Raw genomic sequence first — 20,588 nt, forward strand, 5'->3', positions numbered from 1 at the left:
AACATGTTACCCAACTGTTTTTTAAACATAACCTCTCTGTGGCATGGTTGTTTCTTACAGTAAGTTACCCTTTGTGGCATGGTTGTTTCTTACAGTAGGTTACCCTTAGTAAGTTGTGTTTGACGATCCTTCACTCTACATGTAACAAGAGTTATTCATAGTGACCCTATTATTTGTAATTATAGTCCATCTTTTGATTTTTGCAAAGGAGATTAGTGTGGCATGGTTGTTTCTTACAGTAGGTTACCCTTGATAAGTTGTGTTTGACGATCCTTCACTTTGCATGTAACAATAGTTATTCATAGTGACCCCATTGCTTGTAATTATAGTCCATCTTTTAATTTTTTTGCAAAGGAGATTAGTTTAGAAAACTGATGCTCCATCCTTTGCAAAAGTCATGATTCTTTATTGCATTCACTATTGCCAATATAATGTGAAAACAAAAACCCCCCTATCTCCAACATTCAATTTATATGGGTTATTATTTCATAACCTTATACCCATTAAATAAACCCCCCTATCTCCAACATTCAATTTATATGGGTTATTATTTCATAAACTTCTACCATTATACTTCTTTTCAGAATAATACTTTTTTGCATATACATAATAGAAGTAAAATCCATCTCCATAACTACTCTTTACTTTTACATCTATCCACAAGTACCAAAACCACAACTATTCAACACATATGCAATACCTTAATTACTATACGAAAAATCATACTTATAGTGCATTTAATTAAAAGTGCAAAACACAACCATGGTATTGTTTTTATTACCATTTCAATAACAATAATATAAAATATTGTTAGTATTAGTGTCTTTACTTCTAAAACATAATACCAATGCACACAATTATATAATCATGTCTATTTATTTAGATTTCACATGCATTAATTAAATGAACAAAGAATATAAAAATATATCTTCATCCATAGTTCACATGCATTAAATAAATGCATAAAAATTATAAAAAGATACTTTATTCATTTTTCACATACGTTAAATAAACACATATAATTATAAAAACATGCTTCCTTTCCTTATTTCAATACTTTAAGTAAATGCATCATAGTTACAAAATGGAACATACATTAAATAAACACATATAATTATAAAAACATGCTTCCTTTTCCTTATTTCAAATTCTTTAAATAAATGCATTATAGTTATAAAATGGCAAATGCATTTACATAGGCCAATTTTTGTTTATAAATATAAACATGATCACAACATTACTGATGTATTTCCCCAATGCAATGCATTTCCATATACAACCCACATTTATATTAACAACCTCTAATGTAAAGCATGCCCACCATATAATAATTCTCCATGCTAAGGCTTAAAATAGACATACCATAAAATTCCATGCATTACTGCATACCTTAATTTTCAAGATGGCTTTACACCCACCATAATCCTCAATGTATTTCAACCGAATATATTACTTAATGATATTTTATTCACAATTGGATTATAATGAAATTAAATAGTTAGCACAAGCATTGGAAATTATATGAACGTATATAGAAATGGTCTTGGTCTCCTTTAGGAGAATAAAATGGAAAGTAGATGTATGTTTTTATGGTGCCAGTAATTGTAATTTACATATAGCCACATGGATTTTTTTCAAGGTTATGAATAGATCACAATATCTTAGAGACAATTTATAATATCTAACTTTTACTGAAGAAATATTTTTAACAAAATTAAATATGCATTCTTTTTAAAGAATTTAACATAGTTAGATTATCTTTCTATGCACAAGAATCGTGCAATTTTTTTAAAGAAAATAAAGTGGTTGACTTATCTTTTTACGCATAAAAATCAATGCAATTTTCAATTTTTCCAAGAAAATATTGTGGTTAAGCTATCGTTTTATACACAAGAACCATATAAACCTTGTCAAATAAATTAACACAATTAATCTATCTGTCTACACATAACCATTCAATCTTTTCAAATATTTAATGCACAAAAACCATGCAATATTCTTAAAGAAAAAAAATAACAAAATTTACTTATGCAATATTTTCAAAGAAATCAATAAAGTTAACTTTTATTTTTATGCAAAAAAAAAAACCATTCAATATTTGTTTCAAAGAAAATAACTAAGTTAACTAATCCAATCTTTTCAAAGAAATTGAAAAAATTAACTTATTGTTTTAGGCATAAACTGCCTATTTGCTTCAGCCTCTATATTCTTCAGCCTCCATATTCTTCCATATTCAGTCCTTCATATCTACAATTGAACTTTGGAAGGTCAATTGCTCTTGTCACTTAGGAGGGTTGGAATATAATTCTTCATTTTCGTTGCATGACCCATTCATCTATTATTTTCTATTCATCATTGAGGCAGTTAGTATAGATAATCGGCTGCACAACAAAGCAAATGGTATAACTAGTTGAAAATAATTAATATTATTTTGTATTAATGGAGAAATGGTTACACAAGTTGTAACATATCTCCTTAGTTTAGGATTTGTTCCTAGAGTTTAGGAGTTAGGTTGCAACTTCTAGAGTTCTAGTAATGTACTTAATGATGTAATTGATCATTTGATGGAAGTAGAGTGTATGGAGAGAGTTCTCTTTGTTTGAGTGCAGTCTCCAGGTGCAGTACTCACCTATGAGCTGTAACTCCTTTTTCAATTCAAGTCTGATTTTTATCTTGGTATAAGAGCACAGAGTAGGGATAGCCTTAGTTTTTTTTAGGATGCATCATTGATTATAGAACTGTAGTGGTGGTGGAGTGTATATAAGCATTCGTAGAATCAGGTGGACTGCAGTAACACCTAAAGATAGGTCTCAGATGAATGATCATCTATGAGCGGAAAATTGGGTTAGCGTGGTTTCGTCGCGAACAGTCGTGCCCTTTTTGAGCGGAAGAAAGGGTTGGCGCTATTTATTAAGGAACAGTCGCACCATTTGGCGCGGTTTGAGAGAGATAGTAGTGCCAGCACACTAGAAAGTGCTATTGGCGCGGAAAATCAAGCCTTAATCGTGCCAATTTTGTAAGACGCGTCGATTTTGTTTTCGGCGCGGGTATTTAACCGTCGAGAAGCGCTAGCCTCTTTCTCTTTGGAAAATCTGCAATTTTTTTGCAGATCGGCTTTGCCTGGTGGTGGCACTTTGAAATTTCTGATGTACTCGGTGGCAGCAGATCGGATTTTCCTGGTGGTGGTCCATTGGAGTTCCTGATCTACTCGGTGGCCGCAGATCGGATTTGCTCGATGTTGGCGCATTGGATTTCCTGATCTGTTCAGTGGTAGCAGATCAGACTTGCCTGGTGGTGGCGCATTGGAGTTCCTGATCTGTTCGGTGTTAGCAGGTCGGATTTGCCCGGTGGTGGCGCATTGGAGTTCCTGATCTGTTTGGTGGTAGCAGATCGGACTTGCCCGGTGGTGACTCATTGAAGACTTATTCATTAGGGGATCAGAAATTTTATCAGTCCAATATGAATAACAGTGATGGGTACTCTCTTAAGCCAAAAAAGACGTGGTCTATTATCAGGCCAGTAGATTATTTTCTCAGGGAGCAGTGGCTGCTATTTATTTTGATATGAATCGCCATTGCATCGATTTCTTTATCCTTCAGCCTGGTTTTTTGGCTTCTAATGTTAATGAAAATGGAAGGTTTGTGCCCGACAAACCTCATCGGGTTGTTTATGAGATGCCTGTTTCTCGGTTTGCTCAATATCATTCGGGTTCGATGGTGAATTCGAGGGCTAAAGTGCCCCTAGGTTTGAAGAGAAAGTCCCCGTGAGTTGTCGTGACAGGTGGAGCTGGCTTTGTTGGCAGTCATCTACTTGACAGGCTCATGGCAAGAGGCGACAACGTTATTGTTGTCGACAATTTCTTCACAGGAAGGAAGGAGAATTTTTTGCATCATTTTGGCAATCCGAGGTTTGAACGGATAAGGCATGATGTTGTGGAACCCTTATTGTTTGAGGTTGATCAGATCTACCATTTGGCTTGCCCTGCTTCCCCTATGCATTACAAACACAATCCTGTGAAGACTATCAAAACTAATGATGTGGGAATCTTGAACATACTCAGACTTGCCAAGCGTGTTGGGGCACATTTTTTGCTTACAAGTACTAGTGAGGTTTATGGAGATCCTCTTGAACATCCTCAAACTGAAGCTTACTGGGGCAATGTTAATCCCATCAGAGTCCACAGTTGCTATGATGAGGGTAAGAGAACAGCTGAAACTCTGACTATGGGAGCAAATGTTGAGGTTCGGATTGCTCGAATTTCAATACATATGGTTCGTGAATGTACCTTGATGATGGTTGGGTTGTAAGTAATTTTGTTGCTCAGGCTTTGCGCAAGGAGCCTTTGACAGTCTATGGAAATGGGAAACAGACACGGAGCTTCCAGTTCGTTTCTGATCTAGTTGAAGGCCTTATGCGACTTATGGAGGGCGAACATGTTGGTCCTTTCAATTTTGGGAATCCTGGGGAATTTACAATGTTAGAACTAGAACAGGTTGAAGAAGGAAAGGATGACTCTAACAGTGATTGGCACATTCCATTTCTAATGGAAGAAAACAGTGAGGAAGATGAAGAGCAGGAGCAGAAACAAGAAGAAGAAGTAACAGGAAATGTAATCAATAATGAAATCTTAGAAAAGGTTGAAATAGACAGATTTGAGGTAAGTACCCTACCAAGGAGATCAAGTAGGAATACTCGATTACCTTCTAAATTGAAAGACTATGCATTAATGTCAAAGTTTTTAAACATTGTAGAACCTGAAAATTATGAAGGGCTGCAATGTATGAGGAAATAGAATCAATAAATAGAAATCATACTTGGGATTTGGTTGAATTGCCTGAAGGTAAAACCCCCATAGGATGCAAATGGCTGTATAAATCAAAAATAAATGCAGAGAAACTTAAAGCTAGACTGGTAGCAAAGGGTTATTCAGAGAAAGAGGGAACAAATTTCGATGACACCTTTGCTCCTGTAGCCAAATTAAACACCATTAGAATGTTAATTTCCTTAGCAACAAAACACAAATGGCAGCTACACCAGCTAGATGTTAAGTCTACATTTCTGAATGGTGACTTGAAGGAAGAAATTTATTTAGTACAACCTGAAGGTTTTGCGAAAAAGGGGCAGGAACATCTTGCGTGTAAATTGAAAAAGGTACTTTATGGTTTAAAAGAGGCACCCAGGTCGTGGTATGAGAAAATTGACTCATTTTTTGTACAGCATGGCTTTCATAGGAGCTTTAATGATCCAAATTTGTATACCAAGTTTAATAAATAGAGGAAAATTATTTTGATTTCTTTGTATGTAGATGATATGATCATAACAGGGAATGCTAACAATCTGATCAAAGAAATCAGATGTCACAAGTGTCTGAGATGGAAAGACTTTGGACAAACCTTTCTTACTCAAGGGAAGTATGCCAGAAGATTACTGGAAAGGCTCAAAATAGAGCAGTACAGATCAGCAGCAACACCATTACAACAGAACTTAAAGATGAGCAGTGACGACGGCACTAAAGAGGTGGATGCAACCATGTACAGATAACTAGTTGGCAGTTTGATATATCTGACTACAACTAGACCAGATTTGGCATTCTCTATTAGTGTGTTGAGCTAGTTCAAGTCAAAACCACTCAAAAGTCACTAGATCACAGCGAAAAGGGTATTGAGGTATCTTAGTGGTACTAGTAATTATGGCATTTTGTACATTGACACTTCTGATGTTATTCTAGCAGGTTTTTCAGATTCCAATTGGGCAGGTAACTTGGATGATCGAAGATCTATCACAGGTTATGCATTCAGCATTGGATCTAGGGTCATAGCATGGAGCAGCAAAAAGCAGAGCACTGTAGCTCTGCTTCATCGAGAGAAACTACAGTCGAAAGAGATATGTGTTGAATATTGTAAAACTTGTGATAACATGGCTGATATTTTTAGTAAGCCTCTTGGGCATGTAAAGTTTGAATTGTTTAGAGGGAAGCCAGGAGTTCAGGATAATCCTTTCTCCATTAAGGGGGGAGTTGAAAATAATTAATATTATTTTGTATTAATGGAGAAATGGTTACACAAGTTGTAACGTATCTCCTTAGTTTAGGATTTGTTCCTAGAGTTTAGGAGTTTGGTTGCAACTTCCTGAGTTCTAGTAATGTACTTAATGATGTAATTGCTCATTTGATGGAAGTAGAGTGTACGGAGAGAGTTCTCTTTGTTTGAGTGCAGTCTCCAGGTGCAGTACTCACCTGTGAGCTATAACTCCTTCTTTTTCAATTCAAGTCTGATTTTTATCTTAACCAAGGAAGTCAACACGGTGTGTCGTATGAGACTTGCTGTAATTACGACCACATTACATATGGACTAAAATACACGTTGTATTTCAGAGAAGGACCATGTGGTATAAGTGATCATGCCCATCCAAAACTTAACATTACATACAACACATACTGACGGTATCGACAAACACATAAAAAATGATGAAGACACATTACAATATGGTGGACAAAGATGAACTTTCCGTTGTACCAGAAGTGAAAAATCAACAAAATCGTTATGTAGCTACTTCTTGGGCAACCGTTCAAAACATATTTAATTAATTAACATATATTTTTTATGAACGCCAAATGTAAATTGCATGGTTATAGGGACATTACAGTAGTGATATATCAGATGAAATGTTGTAATGAAATCTTAAATCAACTCATAATAATAAATCACCATGTGGGTTTAATTAAAAAGTAATAAAAAATGGTAAGTTGTAGTTGTAGTTTTATGCATTAGAATTATGCAAACTTTTTAAAGGAAATTAATATAATTAATCTATCTTTCTACATACATAACTCTTCAATCTTTCAAGAGTTTAGCACACAGGAACTATGTAATATTTTTCAAAGAAAATAACAAAGTTAATTTAGGTAATTTTTTGAAATAAATAAACAAAGTTAATTTCTATTTTTATGTAAAAAACCATGCAATATTTTTTCAATGAAAATAACAGAGTTAACTTATGCCATCTTTTCAAAGAAATCGACAAAGTTAAATTATTATTTTATGTACAAACTTCCCCTCTGCTTTTGCCTCCATATTCCTGCATATCAAGTCCTTCATATGTGCAACTAAACTCTGGAAGGTCGGTTGCTCTAGTCACATAGGACGGTTGGAATACAATTCTTCATTTTTGTTGCATGACCCATTCTTCTGTTCTTTTCTATTCATCATTGAGGTAGTTGGTATTGAACTATAATCAACTCCGCAACAAAGCAAATGGTAGAACCAGGGAAATCCACACATTGTGTCGTATGAGACTTGTTTTATTGAAAAATGTAATTCTTACTTGTCTCAGTTGTGATTCTTGCTATGTAAAAGAGTATGTTCCTATTAGTTAGGAATTGTTCATAGATTGGTGTGTGGTTGAGATATTCTCTCAACCAAGTGATTATGTGTCCAAGATAGTATCCCTGTCTTGAGACAACACTTCATATATTTATTTGTAACATTATTTGGTCAAAACATAATATAGATTTCTTTATGGAAATTTAACATGGTATCAAAGCCCGTGAGGGCCTGGGTGTTGGCCCCTTGTGGGCTGAGGAAATAATAGAGTATATAGGTATTTTTTTTAGTTTTTTTTTACATCTATATATGCATTGAGAGTTGCGATGGTGTTGAGCGATCTCCTAGATTTGTGAGCATGAGGAGCTAGGGAGTGTGGTGCTGATCTCAACCCTGTGTAAGTGCAAGGTGTTGCTTTCTGTGGAGAAGACTTTGTCGGCCATTGAGGGGTATGAACCCACGACCACAAGCAGAGCCCACTGTGTTGAAAGAGATAATTACTATCCCACCCAGAGATCTGAAGGCAAGTCGAGTCTACTTGGAAGTTGTGTTCGAGGTTGCTTGGAGATTGTGTTTGGAGCACTGTTTTCGTTTAAGAGCTGTTTGGACGCATTGTAAGATCAAGTGGAAACGCTCTGGGAAGAGCTGTTTGGAGCTACCAGTTCTGATTTCTTCTAGGCTAAGCACTGGCAAGGAGGTAGACTTTCGTTAGAGACGGTGAGAGATTTTCCAGAATCCATTGAAGAGTTAGTACAATCCATTTCCCCTGTCACATTGACTGTATCAGATCTAAGTCACGGTGAAGGAACTATTCTTCAATTCCTGACGTGTAAGTTTATCCAAAGATTCATGTGTATTTCTTCAGATGTCGAAAATGACTGCCCTGTCAAAAGAATTAGTGAAATGCGTGGAAATTGTGTTTTTTATTTATGGAAGATCAGAATTTTCCTTGACGCTTGTTGTGAGTCCCACTGTGATGAGGCTGAAAGAAAGCCTGTCAATGTCGCGTTAGAATTTTTTGATTTCTACTCATTGCGGATTTGTGTGGTGCCTGCAATTAACTACTGGTGCATATGCTGACAAACAAAACTGCTAGTGATTATATCCGTTGAGGAAGGGCGATGTGGGTACAGAGGCCATCGCCATGCCATAGGGCATAATTGTCCAGAAAAGGATCAACATGATGAGGAAGATGAGCTTAACAAAGATGAATTTGTTCTCATAGGTTTTGATGTTAAAGAGGCTTTTAGTAATGGAGAGGATTGTGAGGAACGAGGAATGATATGACGAAGAAGAATCTTCATGGGCGAGCCATCTTGCGGGTGTAGGCAATTACTTTGAACAATGTGATGACAATCACCGAAATAGAAATGAAGTCGAAGCTGGAGATGCTTCAAAAGACAAAAGTCCACTTGAGAAATCTAAAAGCACTCCTGTGACTCCAGTGACTGAAATGCCTCCGCCAGTTGCATAAATTGTCCCTCTATTTCTTATTCTGGAATTGGAGTGATAAAGTTGTCATTGAAAAGTGACTTGTTATATAAGGTATTCCATCGTTTTTTCTTAGCACATTGATTCAAGTCATTAAAATGCTCATGTAATTAATGTAAATATGGCTAAAAATTAGAAGTTGACAATTAGCTTGGGCAACTATTATCATGAGTTTGGGTCTCTATGTTGGAATTGGCCATTGCAACAATAGACAAATTTATTTGCAGGAATGATTGAATACCATATATAATGAAGACATGACACTGAAAATGGAGGATGATGGACAATCGATTTTGTGTGAATTAGTGTGAGTTTATGGAATAGACTCATGGTGTATTATGTGACACATACATTTATTAGTAAGTGAGTCGAGGATGTTTTGTAGTGGTCTTTATAATGTATGTACCTGGTAACTCTAAGAATTAGAGTGTGCAATGTAAGCCTGATAAGGCATACGTACCCCCATAAAGTTGGTGGTAATCTTAGAACCACTTTGTATGTGTAATGTTGGTTTTGGGTAAGCCAAAAACCACTTGTGAGAGTGAAGTGGACAAGGATTGGTGTATGCATGGTTTAGGGTTAGCCGACAAAACCCTTGGCATGGTTAAGGGTGAGCCGAGAAAACTCTGGGCCTGGTTAAGTTGGGTATGTGGTGAGCCTTGGTGGCTGAATTGAGTGCCTTGGCGGAAAAGTTGAGCCTTTGTGGGTGTGTTGAGCCTTGGTGGCAAAGTTGAGCATTGGTGTCTGTGTTGAGCCTTGGTGGTTGAGAGCCCTTGTTAGCATGGTTGAGGGTAATGCAATAAAACCCAGAGCATGGTTATGGGTAATGCTATAAAACCCATGATGATGATGATGGAGGGGGATTTTCGGGTATAGGTACATGTGTGCAGTTAAAATGGATGAGAGAACCATGTATGCTAAGGACATCCTACTAAACTGGATGAGAGAACCATGTATGCTAAGGACATCCTACTAAACTGGTGGTTGTAGTGGTTGGGCACCCATGCATTCTCGTGGATGGTTGTTCCTTTATATGGACATTGACATCTTCTTTTGTTATGTTTCACCACAACTAGACTTTGTAGATTGATATCGAGACAAGTAGTCATTAAGGGGGAGTGTTGGAAAATGTAATTCCCACTTGTCCCAGTTGTGTTTCTTGCTCTATAAAAGAGTCTATTCCTATTAGTTAGGAATTCTTTCCTAAATTGGTGTGTGGCTAAGATATTCTCTCAACCATGTGATTTTGTGTCCAAGATAGTTTCCCTATCTTGAGACAACACTTTATATATTTATTTGTAACATTATTTGATTAAAAAATAATATAAATTTCCTTATGGAAATTTAACATATTGTAATTACAACTGCATTAAATATGGACCTAAATACATGTTGCCTTTTAGAGAAGGACCACATGGTATAAGTGATTCTTTGGCATAACAACCTCATGTCCATAAAAATTTAACATTACATACAACCGATACTGATGGTATCGACGAACACAGAGATAATGATGAAGACTCCAAGAGCTATTGGAATCTGGTGGACAAAAACTAACTTCTCCTTGTACTAGAAGTGAAAAATCAACAAAATTGCTTTGTAACTACTTTTTGGGCAACCGTTCAAAACATATTGAATTAATTAATGTATATCTTTTATGAACGCCAAATGTAAATTTTTTGGTTATAGGGATATTAAAGTAGTGACATATTAGATGAAATATCATAATAAAATCTTAAATTAACTCATAAAAAGAAAGCATAATGTGGGTTCAATTAAAAAGTAATAAAAATAATAATAAAAAGAGTAAATATATATTTTTTATGAATTCCAAATGTAAATTGTGTGGTTATAGGGACATTACAGTAGTGACATAGTGATATATTAGATGAAATTTTGTAATGAAATATTAAATCAACTCATAATAATAGAAACATCATTGTGAGTTCATTTAAAAAAAGTAATTAAAAAGAGTAATACAAGTAATAATAAAAATAATAAATGGATTCAATTCAATTTGTGATATCGTATTTTTGTTTTTATTAATAAAATTGCAAACAATTTCTAGGGAAACATTTTTAATATTCATATTACATTAAAATAAATTTAAATATTGATATTTCATATTTGTACTCATGACACTTAAAAAATTTATGCTTAAATTTAATTCATAAAGAATAATTGGAAATAAGAATATTAATATATAAAAAGGTGTGAAATTTATATAAAGTAAAAATATTAGCTATAAATTAAGATTCATTTTATCATATAAATTAAAATAATGATGTTTCATGTTTGTAATCATGATATTTCATAAATCTATATTTCAATTTAATTAATAAACATATAAAAACTTGATACCTATAATAAACTATTTTTCTAATTTATAATTATAATCAATGTTATGAATATGATTTTAAAAAATTAAATTATAAAAATTATAAAACATAAAAAAGGCAAGTGTAATATCCCGTGGCTAATATTACTCTCTTGTAAATAATTGTAATTATTTTAAAAGGTTGAAAGAGGGACATGGATTCAATTTTTTGAGGCAAGAGGTTGCTTGAGGGAATTTTTGTTTTAAATATGAGTCATGGTTGGTTGAGTGGGTTGACTATGCCATAAACTAACTAAAAGAAAAAGGGATAGGGGCAAGTGTCCTTTGACTGTAGAAATTCCTTGTAGATTCAAATTGCTAATTGTAATTTACTAAAAAAATAGACTTGAATGTACTCTACTCATCAACGGAAACAATTAAATGATTGCGAAATCATGAAGTATACAAGAGAACGAATTCAATCAACACATTACAGAATGATTTCCTGGGGAAAGCCACAGCTAAAACCCCCTACTATATGTATATTGTATTATTCAGAAAATATGAGAACATCACAATGCTTTGCTCAAGCTTGAGCAACCTCTACACTATCTCTATCTATCTCATTACATCCTAGACAAGCCTAGGCCAATACTTAACCAAACTTTGGCTTGCTTAAGTCCCTATTTCCTTGCATTGTTTCCTTGGGAATTATCCCCCTATTAATTAGTTAAATTCCTCAATATGAACTGTGCAATCCTCATAGGCCTTCCTCTAACTTCATGCACCACATGTACAATTCAAATGATTATACAACTGATAGTACACTATTCGAGAACTCCAATTTCAACTGGGTAACATTCAGATCCAACATGGATGAGTTATTTATGAGTGAATCATTAGTTAACTGGTTGAACACATGAAGAAAAATGCCAATGTCTGACCTCCTATTGGTTCCTCCATCAGTTGGGACTATTTAAAATGAATTCAACTCAATTAAACTAAATTAATTAATTACAACTAAAAATAAACCCAACCAGGGCTCCTATAATGTAGGAGACACTCTACAGGACTCTAGTTAGACCCTCAACTCGAATTAACTGACAACTAAGTCAATTTAACTTAGTTAACTCGTACATGTTGTCTTGTGATGTGGAATTGCAATTTTATTACTAATTTAATTCAAGGAAAAAAATAAATTAGGATTATCCCTCTCAACAAGAAAGGGATTATCTACTACCCCGATCCTACCTCTATGGAACTCAAATTTTTCTCTTGATAGTGTGTTAATCAAGATGTTAGCATCCTATTCCTTTGTAGGAATGTACTCCAGCAACATGATTCTCCTTTGCACACAACCTTGTAGATGGGGATACTGAATGCCGATATGCTTAGACTGATCATGAAAAACTAGATTTCTAGAGAGTTTGATACAACTCTAATTGTCACAGTAAACCAATGTAGGATCCATTTGCTGACCAAATAACCCAACAAGGATCTTCCTCATCCAGATGGCTTCACAAGTTGCCTGACTAGCATCCATGTACTCTGCTTCTGTCAAACTGAGTGTAAATAATCATTGCTTCTTGTTGTAACACAAAACTGTTGCTGACCCAATACTAAAGATTCCTCTCGATGTGCTCTTCCTATCAGATGGACTCCCTGCCCAATCTACATCTATGAAGCCTTGAAGCTTCACTCCCTCTGTCCATATGTACAAAAGACAAAATTGAGTGGTGCCTCTGAGGTATCTCAACACATGTTTACTAGTCTTCCAATAATGTTTGGTTGGCTTAACCATTACTTGACTAAGTTGGTTAACTGTAACACATATGCCTGGTCGTATGTTCACCAAATACATAAGTGAACCCACAAGCTGCCCATAAATAGTAGACTCCACTACTTCTCCTAAGGTAGCATCTTCCTTCCTGCAATTTCCTGCTAGAGGAGTCTCCATGGGTTTTCTAGTCTCCATGTGGAACTTCTTTAGTATCTCATTGCCATACTTTGCCTAAGAGACAAACAATTCCTTATCTCATTTCCATACTTACATACCAAGGAAATAATACATGAACCCCAGGTCGTTCATCTCAAAATCTCTTCCAAAAGCATATTTTCAAGATTTCACCAGCTTCTCATCATCTCTTAGAATTAAATCATTGACATATAATACTATAATAAAAATTTTACCTTTAACCACAATATGGTAATGGTTTGCATATGCTTCACTTTTGGTGATGCCCAACCTGGTTAAATAGTTGTCAATCCTGATGTACCAAGCACGAGGTTCTTGTTTCAATCTATACAATACCTGCTTGAGTTTGTACACATGCGACTCTATGTTGAAGGTTTCAAATCCTTCCAGCTACTCAATGTACACCTCTTCCTTAATCACTCAATTGAGGAATGTTGTATTCACATCCATATGATGTATCTTCCATCCCATTTATGCTGAAAGTATTAGAATAGATATGATTGAAGAGTACCTTTCTACTGGAGAAAAGGTCTCCTCGTAATCAATTCCCTCCACTTGAGAGAACCCTCTGGCCACAAATATGGCCTTGTGTTTCTCCACACTCCCATATGCTACTTTATTTACCTTGTAAATCCATTTGGAGCTCACCACTAACTTATATGTTTGTCTGGAGACCACTTCCCAAACATTGTTTCTGATAATGGAGTCGTAGTCCTCTACCATGGCATCAACCCATACTGGTTTCTATATTGTTTCCTTGAATGTAGATGGCTCAATATCTACACTCTTTCTCATCAGATCCATGTAGCCAATGTATAGATCTAGTGACCTTCTCTTCCTGCGCTACGATGTGGGTGCTCCCACATTTTCTCTAGCATCATGCATCAACCTGTCAACCTCTCTGGTGTGCTTCCTTCCATCTCTGGAAGTATTTTCATGAGTGAGTGCTTCCACTCTCTACTCCTCTGCATGTGGCTGCTCCACATCATCCTGTGGTTCTTCCTTTGGAGCTAAACGCTCCTCATTTGCATGTAACTAAAGCTCCCTCTCAAGGGAACATCTCATGGACTTCTCTTCATCAAACTTCACATATCTACAAACCACTGCCATCCTGTGAGATGGTAGGTACACTCGATAGTTGTGAGGTGTCTGAGTGTACCCCACAATTATGCTCAATTCAGCTGTCGGTTCTATATTTTTCCTCCCATCCTTGGTAACATGATAGTAAACTAATGAACCAAAGATCCTAAAGTGTGCCACATCTGGTTTATTACCTGAAAAAACATCTTCTGGTATACTCATCCCAAGAATATGATGAATTCTTATGTTTTACACATATACATTTGTGTTGCATGCTTCAACCCATAAGTGCAATGGTAGGACCCGATCATGTAACATTTCCCATGCAACTCCCATAATACTTTTTTTCTTCCTTTCATCCACCCCATTCTCTTGTGGGTTATGGGGTGTTATTTACTCATGTCAAATGCCTTCTGATGCACAGAAGTTCTTGAATTCATTCAAAACATACTCTCCACCATTATCACCCTTGAGAGACCTCACTTTCTTGCCAGTTTTTTTCTCAACAAGTGCTTTAAATTCACAAAATTTAGAGAATGTCTAATCTTTCTTTTGCATGAAGAAAATTATGCAATTACATGAGAAATCATCTACAAATATTACATAATACCTATGCTTGGTCATGGAGGTTGTCGAGAACGATCCACACTCATCTCAGTGAACTGTTTCTAGGATATCTTATGCTCAAATGTCCTTATCATGGAAGGTGGCTTCGTTGTACTTCCCCAATGTACACCCTTCACATGTATCTCTCTTCTCTAATGCCCCCCTGGGAATTCCTATAGAAATATTTTGCATGATTATCAAATATCTGTGGTGCAAGTGACCCAATATTCTATTCCACAATTCACATATGTCTCGTCTCTGTGTTGGGTGTGGAGCTTGATTATTTTCTTTATTCAGAGGTATCACCGCATTGGACCCCAATTCATAATGTGGTGGAAACACTACCCGTAATATTTGCGCTGTAAGGGAGGTTGAGTGGCGTGGGGGGGCAGCACCGCTGAAGCTAAAAATAGATATAAAATTGCCTTGTAAAATGTTGTAATTTTGTAGTCAATCTGGGCCATTATTAGGCAAAGATATGACGATAGAAGTTATGTTTAATTTAGGGTTTTTTTCCCTAGAAGGAAACCCCTCACTATATATGAGGGAATTGTATTGTGTCTATGTAAATCTATATTCTGAGCGAGGAAGAGAGAAGACATTGAGTGAGAGAGAAGAGGGAATTACAATGGATCTATTGTAGGTTGTATCTCTTTAGTTTGCTAGATAATATAAAAGGAAGGACAGGTTGTTTCTCCATGGACGTAGATTAAATTCGGTGAACCACGTATCTCTGTGTCTCTCTTGTTTGATGTTTTTTCTGTGTTTATGTTTCTGCAATATATTTTATGTGTTCCATTTCTCTGTAATATATAATTTTCAAACAACTAGTATCAAAGCTGAAGGTTTATTTGGCTGATAAACTCGCAGGAGAGAAGGATTCCTGGTTCAAGTGGGAGCAATGGCAGAAGATGGTAGGTTTACGGTCAAAAATTTTAACGGCCAAAATTACTAGCTGTGGAAGATGTAGATGGAATATTATTTGTACTAGAAATATCTGTACTAACCATTGAGTAGAAAGACAAAGAAGTTGATGAGTATGATAGACACAATGGGATATTCTCGACAGAAAGACACTTGGAACAATACGGTTGTTCCTAGAGGAGTCGGTAGCCTTTAATATTTCAAATGAAACGATAACAAAGGGTTTAATGTCAGAATTGTCCAAACTACATGAAAAAACCTTGGCCTCAATAAGGCATTTCTTATGAAGAATTTATTTAATATGAAGATGTCAGAAGGTGGAGTTGTTGCTGATCATTTAAATGAATTTAATACAATTACCAATCAGTTAAGTTATATAGGAGTAACTTTTGATGATGAATTTAGGGCTCTGTTATTTTTGTGCCCATTTCCAGAAAGTTGGAATGGTTTGCTGATGTTGTCGGCACAATCCTTAGTGAGGAAATGCGACAGAAAATATTTGGTGAGACATTAGGTAATTCTTTGACTGCATAGACTAGGGGAAGAAAAATGGAAAGAGTAAATTGCCCAGGATATCGCAGTAAGTCAAGGAAAGGGAGATCCAAGTCTAGATTGGGGATAGTGTGCTGGAAATGTGGGAAGGAAGGACACCTAAAGAAAGACTGCAAGTCTTGGAAGGGAAAAGAAGGAGTCACGTAGCAAGAAAAAAAATCATGAAGCCAACGTGAGAGGTGATGTGTTGCAAGATGATTTGATTCTTTCATTAGAAAATATTATTGATGCATGGGTGGTAGACTCAAGGGCCTCATTCTATGCCACACCTAATAGGAAACATTTTCATGATTATTTTCAAGGAGATTTTGGACAGGTTCGATTGGGTGATGATAAACCCTATAAAATCATTGGAATGGGTACAATTTTCATAAAACAATAGAATGGAAATCAATGGCTATTGGAGAAGCTAAGGCATGTTTCAGATTTGAAGAAAAATCTGATTTCAACATGGCAATTGGGAGGTGAAGGCAGTGTAACTACTTTTACAGATAAAACCTCGAAGCTCACTAAAGGAGCCTTGATAATAACAAAGGGAGAAAAGGTTTGTACATTATATTTATGCAACGATATTTCTAATTTTGTTAATGCTTTAACCTCTACAGGGGAAGATATGGCATTATGGCATCATAGGATTGGGCACATGAGTGAGAAGGGGATGCATATTCTTCACTCAAGAAATCTGTTGCCAGGTTTGAAGCATGTTGATTTAAAATTCTATGAGAATTGTGTTTATGGAAAACAGAAGAGAGTCAGATTCCTCTGAGTTGGGAAAGAAAAGAAGAGCAAAAAATTAGAGCTTGTGCATACAGATGTATGGGGACCTTCTTAGGTATCATCTCTTGGTGGCTCTCGTTATTTTGTTACTTTTATTGATGATGCAACCAGAAAGAGCTGGATTTATTGTATTCGAAATAAATATGATGTATTTGATACTTTCAAGAAATGGAAATCTTTGGTTGAAAATGAGACACGAGAAAGGTTGAAGTGACCTAGATCAGATAATGGAGGTGCATATTACAGCAAAGGGATTGATAGTTACTTTTCAGAGAATGGAATTCATAGAGAGAAGATAGTTCTAGGAACACCACAAGAAAATGGTGTGTTAGAAAGGTTGAATAGGATAATCATGGAGCATACAAAGTGCATGAGATTGCATATAGGATTTCCTTTACAATTTTGGGCAGATGCTGTAGATACTGATGTTTATCTAATAAACAAAGGGCCTTCAAGTTCTTTGGATGGTGGTATTCCAGAGGAGGCATGGACAGGTAAAAAGGTAAACTACTCATTTTTAAAGACTTTTAGTTGTGAAGCCTTTGTCCACATTAATAAAGAAAATAGAACAAAGCTTGAGACAAAATCAAAGAAATGTACCTTTATTGGATATGGTGTTAATGATTTTGGTTATCGCTTTTATGATTATGAAGAACACAAAATGATTAGGAGTAGAGATGTCATATTCAATGAAAAGGTTTTGTATAAGGATCAGATACAGGAAAAAGAAAATAGAGAATACACAGTGCTTGATGAAATCACAAAAAAAGTGAAGGTGCTTGAAAATCATAATGATCAACAACCAGAACAACAACAGCAACCACAACAACAACAACAAGCACGTCAAACGCCCGAAAGTGGTGTTAGAAGATCTACTAGGATATGTAGATCCCCTGAACGATACTCTCCTTCATTATATTATGTATTGTTGATTGATTCTCGTGAACTAGAATGTTATGAAGAAGCAATGCAAGTAGAAACGAAGAAGAAGTGGGAGAAAGCCATGAAAGAAGAGATGGAATCCTTAGCACATAACCAGACCTGGGACTTAGTCAAGTTGCCTACAAGTAAAACAACATTGCAGAATAAATGGGTTTACAGGTTGAAGGAAGAAGATGGAGGTAGAAAAAGGTATAAAGCTAGACTTGTGGTTAAGGGGTTTGCACAGAAAAAGGTTATAGACTTTGATAGATATTTTCTCTTGTTGTTAAAATGACTTCAATGAGAACTATTTTAAGTCTAGTAGCAGCTGAAGATTTTCATCTTGAGCAACTAGATGTAAAGATAGCCTTTCTCCATGGGGATTTGGAGGAAGAGATATATATGCAACAACCACAAGGATATGAGGTAAAAGGGAATGCAAAACTAGTGTACAGGTTGAAGAAGAGGTTTTATGGCTTAAAAAAGACTCCAAAGTGGTATCTAAAATTTGACAGGTTTATGTCTGAACAAGGTTATACTAGATGTCACTCTGATCATTGTGTTTATCTCAAAAGGAAAAATGATGGAATCTATATTATATTGTTATTATATGTAGATGACATGCTTGTTGTAGGTTCTAACATGTAGGAAATAAATGTTCTCAAAAGAAAATTGGCAAACTCATTTTCAATGAAGGATTTGGGTGCTACAAAACAAATCCTTGGTATGAGAATAACTAGAGATAGGAAGAATCAAAAACTAACATTGTCTCAGAGTGAGTACATAGAAAATGTGTTGAAAATATTTAATATGCAAAATGCAAAATGAGTTACTATACCTTTGGCTAGCCATTTCAAACTAAGTAAGGAGGTGTGTGCCAAGACTCAGGAAGAAATGGCTTATATGTCTAAAGTTCCATATGCAGCAATAGTTGGAAGCTTAATATATGCAATGGTGTTCACAAGGCCTGCTATTGCACATGCAGTGGGAATTGTAAGCAGGTACATGAAAAATCCAGGAAAAGAACATTGGATGGCGGTGAAGTGGATTCTCAGGTATTTGAGAGGTACCACAAATCAAGCATTATGCTTTGGTGGTTCCAACATTGCTCTATAGGGATATGTTGATGTAGATATGATGGGTGATAGAGATAACGAGAGGAGCACAACAGGGTATGTGTTTACTGTAGGTGGAACAACTGTCAGTTGGGTTTCAAAACAAAAAAGTTTTGTTGCACTCTCAAAAATGGAAGTAGAGTATATTGTTGCTACAGAGGCTAGTAAAGAAATGATTTGGTTACAAAGGTTTTTGGACGAATTGGGTAAGAAGTAGGAGTTAGGCAGGTTATACAGTGACAGCCAGATTGCCATACATATTGCAAAGAACTCTGCATTTCAGTCCAAGAGAAAACAAGTACAACTCAAGTATCATTTCATACGGTCAGTGTTGGAAGATGGACAGTTGAAGCTGGAAAAGATACACACTAGCTACAATCCTGCAGATATGTCAACAAAAGTCGTAACCAGGGTGAAACTAAGATTTTTCTCGGTTTCAATTGGTATTAAAGTATGATGATGAAGATGAGAAATAGCCAGGTGCAAAGTGGAGTCATTTTCCAGCAAATGAAGCATTAGTGGACTTTCTATAATTAGTCTCCAAGTGGGAGATTGTTGGGTGTGGAACCTGATTATCTTCTTTATTCAGAGGTATCACCGCATTAGATCCCAGTTCGTAATGTGGCGGAAACGCCACCCGTAATATTTGCATTATAATGGGGGTCCAAGGGGGGCAACTGTGATCTTTGGGAGCCCTCGACCCCCCCAGCAGGGGATCGGGGCCGCGCCCCCGAAGCTAAAAATAGATGTAAAATTTCCTCGTAAAATGTTGTAATTTCATAGTCAATCTTGGTTGTTCATTAGGAGGAGATATAACGGTAGAAGTTATGTTTAATTTAGGGTTTTTTTCCCTAGAAGGCAACCCCTCACTATATATGAGGGAATTGTATTGCATCTATGTAGATCTGTATTCTGAGCAAGAAAGGGAGAGGAGATTGAGCGAGAGAGAAGATGGAATTACAATGGATCTGTTCTAGGTTCTATCTCTTAAATTTGTTGGATAATATAAAAATAAGGACTGGTTGTTTCTATGTGGATGTAGCCCAATTTGGGTGAACCATGTATATCTGTGTCTCTCTTGTTTGATGTGTTTTCTGTGTTTATATTTTTGCAATATATTTTATGTGTTCCATTGCTCTGTAATATATAATTTTATAACACTGCACCTTCTCTGATTTTTTTGTCAAAGAAACACAATTTTCTACATCCAACTTTTAGAGGTTCTCCACCTAAACACGTTCTGCTTCACTTTTCCTGAGTCTGTGAGATGAAGGAAAGCTTTTCATTTTCTAAATATCACATCGTAACCATGGTCCTCCAACATAGCAACTGAAACCAAATTCTTCTTCAGACCCAAAACATACATGACATCTGTTAATGTGAGAGGAGAACCAGACTCCCTCTGAAAAGTAACAGTATTGATATTAGTCATGTTATAACTTCCATAATCTACCATGTCGATGTGCATCTAGAGGTACTTCTCCTCCAAGTCGCTGAAGAATTATTTG

The 20,588-nt window shown here is 35.9% G+C and overlaps 1 pseudogene; it reads left to right on the plus strand.

Annotated features, from left to right (window-relative positions):
• The first annotated feature begins 3,698 nt into the window (after nucleotides 1–3,698).
• The window catches only part of LOC149257707 (UDP-glucuronic acid decarboxylase 4 pseudogene), a 34,295-nt pseudogene continuing 17,405 nt past the window's right edge, over nucleotides 3,699–20,588 (plus strand).

The sequence above is a fragment of the Pinus tabuliformis genome, chromosome 6 (assembly GCF_031772625.1).
Source record: "Pinus tabuliformis cultivar Carrire ecotype Pingquan chromosome 6, CPIR1, whole genome shotgun sequence".
Taxonomy (NCBI): domain Eukaryota; kingdom Viridiplantae; phylum Streptophyta; class Pinopsida; order Pinales; family Pinaceae; genus Pinus; species Pinus tabuliformis.